We start from the raw sequence: 12,045 nt of genomic DNA on the forward strand, positions 1-12,045 counted from the left end.
CCTATAATAACAGCATTGGAAGCAATAGCATCGGGTCTTGCTGGAAGTGCATAGAAACGGGCCTGACCACCACTTGATCGACCTCCCCCCAGGGCGACCCCTAGCTGGCTGGATAGGTAGTGGTGAAGTAACCAGCGCTGAAGCCGATGGCTGACTCCTCTACTGAGATGAACCCACAAGACAATGAAGACACTGCCTCCACATATGACCCATCTCTCCACACTCATAGCAACTCCCGGGTGTTGGAGACGGGGACTGAAGGGAACCCCTAGCACCGGAATGACTAGCAGATGCACCTGGCATAGAAGAGCCCTGAACTGATGGAGCACGGGACGAACTCTGAGCTAGAAGGGTACTAAGTGATGACTGGCACTGATAAGAACTATGAGAACCATGACCCAATGACACCCCACAATAACCTAGGACAGTTGGCTGAGCATGCTTGAATGGACGGCTCTACCGTGCTGAAACTAAGCTCTCGAAGGAGCATCACCATAACTACTAGATCCTCGAGGCCTCTTGGCCTCCCTCTCATCTCATTCCTGGTGACGAACTGACTCAATCTCATGAGCAATGTCTACAACCTCCTCAAAAGTAGCACCAGACACCCGTTCCCTAGCCATGAGAATACGAAGTTGATAAGTGAGGCCATCAACAAACCTCTTAATCCTCTCTCTATCTATCGAAACCAACCAAATAGAATGACGAGCTAACTCTGAGAACCTCATCTCATACTGGGTCACAGTCATCTCTCCCTGACACAACCACTCAAACTGCCCATGCAGCTCCTCTCTACGAGACTGCAGCACATACTTCTCCAAAAAGAGAACGGAGAACTGCCGCCAGGTAAGGGGTGCTGCACCAACAGGACTACGCCTCTCATAAGCCTCCCACCAAGTAAAGGTAGCTCCAGAAAACTGAAAAGTAGTGAAAGCGACCCCGCTGGTCTCCAGAATACCCATTATGCGAAGAATCCTCTTACACTTGTCCAAGAAACCCTGGGCATCCTCGCCCTCTACACCACTGAAAGACGAAGGCTGAAGTCTACAAAACCTCTTCAATCTGCACTGCTCGTCTTCCGGCATGGCAGGAGCTACATAGTCCTAAGCAGCTGCAACCGGCTAGGCTGGATGTGCCCCCTGTGTCTGAAGTCCCTGCACGACCTGCTCAGATGTGTGAGTGACGGGAGTCTGAGTGCCTCCCCTGGCCTGAGAAGTAGTTGCGGCTGTAGTAACTGAGACCGCCTGATCTAGGCCAGTTCATACTGATAGAATCTGAGTCAAGGCCTCTTAAAGACCCTGAATCACAATGGGCACAGCTGGTGCCTGAGCTGGTGCTACTGGAGCGTCCACAACTAGAACCTGATCCTGAACTAGGGCGGATGGTGGGTTTGCAGGTGCTGCCCTAGCTACTGTGCGGGCCACACCCCTGCCCCTACCACGACCGCGTCCTCGACCTCTAGTGGCCACAACTGGTGGTACTGGTGGTCGTCCATCCTGACCAGTAGCGCATGTCCTCACCATCTGTGAGAGAATAGAATAACAGAAGTTTAGTACTCTGATTAACATATTCGCATGACAAGAATTTAAAGAATATGCAGTTTTTCCTAAAGGTTATGCAGCCTCTCGAGGATAAATACCAACGTCTACATACCGATCCGCGAGACTCTACTAAACCTGCTCATGACTCGTGAGACCTATGTAACCTAGGCTCTGGAACCAACTTCTCACGACCATAAACCCAGACCCGGTCGTGATTGTGAGCACGTAATTTTTGCCCTATATGAATTACTCCCATTATTTTAAAACAAAATAATTTCTTTCCATTATTTACAATTTTTTCGGATTTTGTGGCATTTTATGTTAAGTGTTTGCATTTGTCTATGCATAGTTATTTTATTTAATTAATAAAAAATATAAAATATGTTGCATGTGTATTTAGGATTTAATTCCACATTTTAGGATTAATTAACAAATTATTTGTTTTATAAAAATGGAAAAACCACAAAAATAGTTTAATTTGCACCTTTTTGATTTTAACTTTGATTTTGAGTAGTTCTTCTTTTAGTTTGTTTTAATTAAATGTGATAACTTTATTTTAGGTCTAATTAGTTTTTTTTAGGATTAATTGGGATTTAGGTTTTAACTTTGATTTTTAGATTAGTTTTGAAAAAGGGGGAAGAAAAAGAATTAAAAAGAAATAAGAGAAATTAAAAGGAAATTGAAACAAAAGAGAAGGGAGCTGAATTGTGGGCCGAAATTGGGTAATTTACCCCAGCCCATTTGAAATTCACTCAGCCCAGTGCTGAAATCATCCCGTCCAAGCCCAGAATCCGTCCCAGAACCCGGTCCAAGCCCCACTATAACCAAACGGCGTTGTTTCCTTTCTTTTCATCACAGCCGTCGATCTCATGAGATCTAACGGCTGTGAACTAGGCACCAGTAGATATATCAGTGCCGGAACCCCCTAACAGCCCCCTACCCCATCTCGTCTCATCTCCCTCACAGAACCCTCACCGTCTCGGCCGTGAACCACCGCCGGAAATTGTCTCCGCTGGCGGCGTGACTCCAATCGACCCCATTTTTACATCACCGATTCTCCTACTTCTCCTCTTTCCAAATCTCCAAATCCCCACTCTCGAATCTCAGCCCAGCCTTTCGAATCTTGCATCAAAGAGAGTGGCTGAAACTCTAACTCGTCCAATTAGCCCCAAATTTACACCTGAAAACCCCCGTCCCTTTCTCGTTCAGATTATCTAAACCACTGCCTTCGAATCACCCTAGAGCTCCTCGAATCTTAAATATAAGTCAAGCCCTAAAAATCCCAAAAAACCTCGAATTCGGGATTCCAGTAAGGATTTAGGTCTAGTTCGACTTTATTCATGTGTTCTTGATAAGAACACATGATTAATGTCAAACTTGGCCGGAAAATTTGAAGGTTCGAAGGTTCCCGCATTTCTTACGGTCCAGGCCATGATTAGGTATTTTGTTCTTTACCTTTTGAATTTTAACCCGCATTTCTTACGGTCCGCTTTCTTATTTTTTTTGTTTGTGTTTCGATTTTTCTTCTGTTCTTCCGTTCTTGCAATCATGTCTGCATATGTTTCTTTTTAGGTTAATTAGTATCTTTAGTTTTGTTTGATTTACCCGTTTGTTTTGGGCCTTTGAAACCTTAATTCATAGAGCCTAATGATCCGGTTGGCTTCTTTCTTTTCCTTCTTCATCGAACCTTCTGTGAAGTTCCGAGTCGAATTTGGGCCAAGAGAAAAGGATTAGCCCAGAATTTGTAGACTCAGGCCAACATTGACTTGGGTCGATTGGACCCGTATTTTGTTTGGTTTTCTGAAGTAAAAAATAGGGGTGTAGAGGGTAGTTTAGGGATTCTATGGTAGGGAATATTGTTGTAACTGAATAGGGAAGCTTCTAGGAAGCTGGGGAGGGGCTATCTTGAATTCTGAAAATTTAACTAAGGGCACCTAAGCTAAAACAAAAATGAGAAAAGGGGCAAAGTGCAAGCTGAGGCTGCCCTACTTTCTTGTCTATAAAGGCATCATTTCTTGCCTTTCAAGAGAGACAAGAAAAAAAGAGCTGAGAGGCGGAAAAGAGATTTAGAGAGCAAAAATCCTAAAAAAACTGAAACGACTGCCTTCTTTGAGAAGTTCTGAAATATTCTTGAATTCTTGACATTTCCTTGTTTGAAAACCACTCAAGATTAGATTGGCTTCCTGGTTGCTGATCTTTATTGCTTGATTAACGCTACTGAAAATGACAAAATCATGCAATTGGGTTGAAATGGATTGAACTTTGGATATCCAAAAGTTTGTTTTAAGTGTGTTGTTTGGGTGTTACTGTTTTATTGCCTGAATCTGGGTTCCGGCACTGTTACACTGCTGGTTTCTGTTGTTGTTGCATTCTCGTGATCTTCAGCTTGATATTCTGCTTTTGTTTTCACTTACTCAGGTACATACTCTTAGGCCCTACTAATTGTGAAGATGGATTTGAGGAATGAAATGAAAGGAAGAAAGTTTTAAGGCATATTATCAGCTTTATCCATGCTTCATCTGAAATTTCTTCTCGATTTTGTGTTCTTAGTGATGTGATTCATCATTCGAGTTGATTTCTAATTTAGTTAGTAGAAATCCTCTCATTATACATTGTCATGGGACTGTTAAGATGCTGTGGTAAAGGGCTCAGTTCAATTGCATGTATTTCAGATTTATTTTAGTTCTTTTTTTGGCTGAAATGAGCATTCATATTTGGCGATGATCTCCTGTATAACCAGATATCATGATAAGTATAGGTTAAGGGTAAAATGCTAATATATAGTCTGCTATCTAAAGGCTCTTCAATATGTGTTTTGGCCCAAAGTCATCTGCCTTATGATATGGATTATAAAAGGATAGTTCGACTTGGTTATCAGTATGTGGTTTTGGAATTTAAATAACACATGTGCTAATTTTCTGATTGATTATTGCTGGTGTGTGAGAATAGTTTAACTGATTTAAATTTCTTAAGTAGTCATTGGTGCAAAGATCATGTGAAAAGGAAAGAAAAATGGTTCAGCTGTCGCTTCAAGAATAGAATCAAGTACCAATTTATTTTGTTTTTGATTGCGAGCATGCTTAAGTTGGATTTTGTTGTTTACGATTCAGAATGTTGAGCTGATAATTTAAAATTTAGAAGCAGAAAGTTAGGGTTTCATATAGTTCCTTGATTGATTTACAAGTAATTATTGTGCATAAGGGTTGGTTCTGAGATTTGGGCCTAATACTGGCCCAGTTAATGAAAATCAAGGCCAGTTGAGTTTGCTTGTGGTGTCCATTTTCTGCTAAGTGAATTGGGCTCACCTTTACATTTTAATACTCTGATGTTTCGCGTGCCTGAAGACTCGACCTCGAATCTTGCACCTGTTGATGCTTAACTCTCCAAGGACTTGAGTTCACGTTGGGCCTTCCTCTAAGCCCAGCTAAATTCTGGGCCTGATATATCCTAGACCTCATTTGGTTGCAATTTCAGATTCCGTTAATTTCCACTATGATCTCATTTGTTTTAGTCACGGCCCTCCCGATCATAGTTAAAATTTAGTCTTAGATAAATGGAGGTGTGCCATATTAGACAACACAAATAGTGTATGGCCCTCCGAATTTAGTTTGAATAACCCTTTAAATTGGAATTGAGGTGCGTCGTGCCAAATAAAATCTCAAAATGCATGGCCCTCATTTAGTTTGTCCTTGAATATTTTTAATCCTTAGAAATCGAGGCTTGCCATTTAGTCGAACCTCGCAAAGTTGCAAATGCCTAGTTGCTTTAGGCGCGTTATCTTAATAATTTACTTTCCTAAACTCGGGTGCGCATTTATGTGACCCAAATCCAAACCTCAACGTTAGATAAAATATGTTGCGGATTGTGGGTGCATTCATGTGACGTGGTTTGAAACATATTTTAAATGACGTTACAATCTTCTTTTAATTAACTAAATAAAAGCGGTTATAAAGTTAAAATATACCATAGGCTAAAACATATGTTAAAATCAGATAATAGGCCAATTATAACAGTTGAGCGACCGTGCTAGAACCACGGAACTCGGGAATGCCTAACACCTTCTCCCGGGTTAACAGAATTCCTTACCCGGATTTCTGGTTCGTGAACTGTTAAACAGAGTCAAGTTTTTCCTCGATTCGGGATTCAACCGGTGACTTGGGACACCATAAATCTCTCAAGTGGCGACTCTGAATCTTTTAACAATAAATTCCATTTTGATTGTCCTTTAATTGGAAAAACTCCTTATATACTCCCTTCCGGGGGTGAAGGTAAAAAGAAGTGTGACAGTGATGGCACCTCTCGTGAAGACAAGGCCAGCCGAAACAACACCCAATTCATTTTAAGCATTTCAAATAACACAATTTAATTCTTTAACATAATTGAATCCCAAATAAACAGTGAAATAGTACAATTTGCGGAAAAACCAATACAGCCCGACATCAGGGTGTCACCAGTCATGAGCATCTAACACAAGTCTAGGAATATGGAAAAGGGACTACACAGTCTATTACAAAATCCAGTACAAGGGAAAGAAATAATGATAAGAGGGAGAAACACTCGGCTGTGAACGCCGAGCAGCTACCTAGTGGACTCCGATAATTTACTGGAGGCTATCAACCCTCGCTAGGAGGACCTGAAGCTTCTAAATCTGCACACAGGGTACTGGGAGTAAAGTGAGTACTTCAACTCAGTGAGTAATAATAATAAATGAAGACTGAGTGATAGGAAATCACGTAAAACCACAACAACATGCTATAAAGAGGCATAGTAAAACCAATAAAGTGCAATAGAAAAGTGAAATCTCATGAAACACCATAGTTCAGTATAAGCTTCTTTAAAACACCTTTTTAACCGTTAGACCAGTAAATGAAAGGCAGCTAGGAAAGATAAAACACATAAAATCCGCCCCTCGGGCACAATGTCAACAGAATCAGCCCCTCGGGCAATAACATAGAACAACACCAGCCCCTCGGGCTATATCTCATATCACAATGGGTACCCGCGCTCACTGGGGGTGTACAGACTCCGGTGGAGCCCCTTACGGCCCAAGCGCAATATCAAGTCATCCCGTGGCATAATCAATAGGCTCTCGGCCTCATATCGAGCCACATTGTGGCATACAACTCAGGCCCTCGGCCTCATAATCATAATCAGTACAACACTGAAGTGTAGTGTAGCCCGATCCCATAATAATCCCCACAACACAGGCCCTCGGTCTTACTCAGTCAGAAATCTATAAAAGCCACTCGAGCATAGTAAAATATGATGCTCAGCCCAAAATATCATTTAAAGTGTTAAAACAGAGTAAACATGGTTGAGTTATGAAAACAGTATAATATAGCATGACTGAATACAGATATAAAATCAAAACAGTGAGGAAATAGTAGTAAAAATCCCCTAAGGGTTCAAATAGTTGGCACGGGGGCCAAATATGGCATTCAGCCCAAAACATGATGATGGCAAACATTTTTCAATCAAATATGTGGTAAAACAGTCATTCGGGATGGACTAAGTCACAATCCCCAATGGTGCACGACCTCACGTTTGTCATCTAGCATGTGTGTTACCTCAATATAGCACAACGATGTGAAATCCGGGGTTTCATACCCTCAGGACAACATTTACAATCATTACTCACCTCTATCCGGTCCAAACTCTAGTCCGTGATGCCTTTGCCTCTCGAATCGGCCTCTGAATGCTCCAAATCTAACCAAAATCAGTGCAAAACCATCAAAATATGATAAGGGGACAAAGCTCACTCGAAAGAAATCAAATTACAACACAAATCCAGAAATTGGCCAATCCCGACCCCCGAGCCCGCCTCTCGGACTCCGATAAAATTTACATCAATAGACTCCTTATCACTTCCCGAGTTCATACATACCAAGAATACCAAAATCTGACCACAAATGGCCCCTCAAATCCCTAATTTTAGGTCTCTAATTACAAGCCCTAGTTCTTCATATTAGGCTTAAATTTCATGATTAATTAGGTTAAAATCACATTAGGATTGAGTATTAAGTCCATAAATCTTACCTCCAAGTGTTCCCCCTTGATTCCCTCTTCAATCCTCTTTAAAAAGCTCCAAAATCGCTCAAAAATGGTGAAAGTTAGACCCAAAATCGCGGACAATGGCTATTTAAACATTCTGCCCAGGCATTCAAATCCTTCTTCGCGAATGCGGTCAAAGCCTCGTGTTCGTGAAGCACAACCTGATGTTGACCACATTTTCCTCCTTCGTGAACGCGTCTGCTCTCTCGCGAACCGATGCTTCCTGACTCCAACCCTTTGCGAACGCGGCTCCCCTCTCACGAACGCATAGCTCAACGACCCCAACCCTTCGCAAACAAGGGACCTCCCTTACTAACGTGAAGGCTAAATCTTTAGCCCCACATGCTAACCCTTCGCGAACGCGAGGGCCCACTCGCGAATGCAAAGGCCAACTGGTCTGCAACACACACAACAGTTTTCTGCAATTTTTCACAGCATGAAATAGTCCGTTTGACCCCCCCGAAACTCACTTGAGGCCCTCGGGACCTCAATCAAACATGTCAACATATCCCATAACATCATTCAAACTTGTTCCAACCTTCAAAACGCTCAAAACAATATCAAAACACCAAATTCGCATCGGATTCAAGCCTAAGAATTCCAAAATCTTCTAAATTCCGCTTTCGATCAAAAAGTCTATCAAACCACGTCCACATGACCTGAAATTTTGCACACACATCCCAAATGATACAACGGAGCTACTGCAACTTCCATAATTCCATTCCGACCCCTATATCAAAATCTAACCTATCAACCGGAAAACGCCAAAATTCCAATTTCGCCAATTCAAGCCTAAATCTACTCTGAATCTCCAAAACACATTCTAATCACGCTCCTAAGTCCCAAATCACCTCCCGAAGCTATTTGAACAATCGGAACTCATATCCAAGCCCTTTAACACATAAATCAATATCCGGTTGACTTTTCCAACTTAAGCTTCCTCAAAAGAGACTAAGTGTCTCAAACCTTACAAAACCTCTCCGAACCCGAGTCAACCAACCCGGTAACACAAAATACAGCTGAACAAGGCAATAAAAAGCAGAAATGGGGGAAATGGAGCAGTAACTCATGAGACGACTGGCCGGGTCGTCACAAATGATTTTTTATTTTTTTATCATAGTTTTTCCCGTCTTCTTACATAACTCGTCAACAATACTTTTCCACCCATCTTTATTTAAGTAAGTGTTTGGTCTATTTCCTTTTCTAACCTCTTGCTCACACAACTCAAGAAATATAATATGTGCATCGTCCCGCTTAGCATTGTCCTGCATGATTGAATGTAAATAATCTGAAAAAGATAGAACAACCAAGAAGCTAAGACTGAAGTTACATAATGAGAGCCTAAAAGAGCCTTATGTTTGACAAAACGAATGCCTTTAGGTGTTTTCTTTGAGGCTCCGTGAATATTTGCAGCTCTCGAGCAAAGATGGCTACTTGTCTTTGTTTATTAATGAAGTATTATGTTTGGTTTCTGTCATATTTGAGAAATGAGACCAATAGCCTTGTTTATGATGGCTTTAATAAGAACTAGACAAACAAGTAAATACTCGATCACATTCATTCCAACAGCAGAATCTGATGAACTAAAGAAGGCAACACAAAACTAAGAACTTTCTTATATAATACATCTTTCCGCCACAAGGTCGAAACTTGAAAAGTAACCAAGGGTCTAAATTCAACCATATCAGTCACTTTTCACCAGCTATCTCAAATAACCCAGAAAAATGCAATTTTTACATTACGATGTGTGCTGCAGTATGCACATTATGGAAGTGTAGAACATTTATGAATTTGCAGGTCACCTTTACTAACAAAAATCAAAAAGGAAGAAAAGTTTAGAAAAGAAATATTTGGGCAGAATTGATCTAATATAACTCTTTGGTATGGCATATTGTGACCAAGCTTTAATATGGCCCAAAAAGAATATTCAGGTCCGACAAAGTTGATTCTATCCAAAGTAGAGTTGGTGGAGATAATATAGGCTAAAGCCAATCGACCAGTTACACCTAATCAGAAAACTATATTCGTTGTACCCAAAAAAAATACAAAACAGAAGAACAATTTATAATATGTTTTTTCTTGTGAAACAGACAGAGTTGATGAAACACGCCTTGTGGGAGCGTCAAAGCAAAGGCAAAGCGTATTTTTCACACAGCAAAATATATATAGTCACAGATTCATGTCAAATCTCAAGGAAAAGCCAAATAAAAAGGGGATTTCCCATTTAATCCAAAATTTTGAAAACACACTAGGAATTGTAATTCAATAGGAAGATTAAATTTACTGGACTGATGAGGCTTTCAAATTGGAGCTGAAGTTGGGGAGAATTATGGAAGAAGAGGAAGAAGAACGCAGAGGCTGCAACATGAATCGACAAAAGAAAAGGAGACCGTATGTTTTAGGGTTTTTTTACTGAGGAGTAATTTCGGGATTAAAAAAATTATAAGGGATAAGAATGTAATATCCTTGGTCAAAATAATATGGATTTTAAGCCAATTTCAAAAAAGTTGGACTTACCCAACTTGTTGGTTTTGGATTTTTTAAAGCAGATTTTAACTTTTTTTAAGCCCTTTTTTTAGTTGCCAAACACTATTAAAAGTTAAAAAGTGGCTTAAAAACCAGCCTTTAAGCCCATCCAAACAGGCTCCTAGAATTGGGTAATATGGTAAAGTTTTCAAACAAAAATGATAAGAGCTTAACGTATAACCAAAAGGGAGGGGAGCACGTCGTCTGTGGGGATCAAACCAACGACCACGTGGTTAAAAACCATGTGCTCTACCACTGAGCTAAGAAGGCATGCTACATGCTATCTGCTTAATGAACTTAGTTATATAACAACTAATATGGTCAAGTTTTCAAACAAAAAAAAATGATACTGGAGCATAAGTATAAAGAACCAGCGTCATTCGATCACATCAACACAAAAGGGAGGGATGCACACCGTTTGTGGGGAATGAACCCACGACCACGTGGTTAAAAGCCACATGCTCTACCACTGAGCTAAGAAGGCCTGTTGTGTGCTAACTGCTTAATGAAAACTAAATCTATAACAGCTTCATATACAACAATCATATCCATGTTACTGCACGTGCCACAACACACCACAAAGTTTCAAACAACTAGCTATGTTTATTTCTTGTGCAAGAAGAAATTTGACTTAGAAAATAAGGCTACAAACAATTTAAGGCATAACTTTTGAAGATCATTTTCAAATTATTATACAAAGTTTTGTACCTTACAAAATTTTATGGACCTATAAAAGGAAAAAAAAGAAGTGAAAGTACTAATAAAAATATTCAATTTGCTTGAAAAGAAGTAAAAATATTGACATGCAAGAGGGAAGATAGGAATTGTACCCTAAGACCCCGTTTGGACATAAGAAATTTTTTCCCTTTTGTCAAAAAAATTTTACTTTTCTCCGAAATCGGCGTTTGTTCAAAATTTTCACTCAAATCACTCACAAAATTTCAAAAACAACCCAAAATTATATTCATGCCCAAACACAACTCTAAATTTCAAATATCATTTTCACTTGAAAATTTTTCTCACCCTATTTTGGAATTTTATAATTCTTATGTCCAAACGCCCACTTAAATAAATCGTTTTAAAAGATTCAACTCCATGTTGATAAGCGTTTTAATGTAAATCTCCGTATTTTCGTAATAGTATAAATTAGAAATACAAATTACTACATTTTAGGGTCTGTTTGAAAAGCCACTCGATAATTGAAATTAGTGTAATTACTAGGACAGTAATTACACAACCTAGTAATTACACAATATAATACTTACGATAACCTATTTGTTTATCATAACGTAATTACAATGTAATTACAACAGTACTGTTTGGTTGCACAAGTGTAATTACACAGTTAGATTCAATTATAAATGAAATAATTATCAAAACTTAAAAATTAATATAATAAATATATGCATATAAATAATATTTTATAAGTATAAATGATATTAGATTTGGTATTTAAGATGCATATTTTTTTCATGAATATACATTAATTAGTAATCATATATTTATAACTAATATTGTAAAAATAATTAATATATATTTTCCAAATTAATAATACTTAGTTTAATTAATTATAAAAAATAAACATATCTTTTGTAAGAACATCATGGAATGTATGTTTGATAAAATAAATTAATATTTATAAATATAATGGCGAACATTATTCAAATATTTGACAAAACTAATCTATCAAATTCTAACTAAGAAATGAACAATGTGCAATATGAAATAACAAGCCAATACTATTAAAACAAGCAAATTGGAACCATAAATATAACACAATCTCGAAATAAGAAAAATAGTTTAACATATGTTAAATTCAAATATAATAAAAATACGTTTGAATACAACATAATATTAGCAAACATAATAAGTTTATAACCTCATTCAATAACAAAATTTTACTATAATAACATCTCTCATTATATGC

General features: G+C 38.8%; 1 non-coding gene across 1 annotated transcript; it reads right to left on the reverse strand.

Annotated features, from left to right (window-relative positions):
* Positions 1 to 10,530: 10,530 nt before the first annotated feature.
* Positions 10,531 to 10,602, reverse strand: TRNAK-UUU (transfer RNA lysine (anticodon UUU)). The gene has a single exon. It is a non-coding gene; the product is annotated as a tRNA-Lys (tRNA).
* Between the last annotated feature and the right edge of the window lie 1,443 nt (positions 10,603 to 12,045).

The sequence above is a fragment of the Nicotiana sylvestris genome, chromosome 10, assembly GCF_000393655.2.
Source record: "Nicotiana sylvestris chromosome 10, ASM39365v2, whole genome shotgun sequence".
Taxonomy (NCBI): Eukaryota; Viridiplantae; Streptophyta; class Magnoliopsida; order Solanales; family Solanaceae; genus Nicotiana; species Nicotiana sylvestris.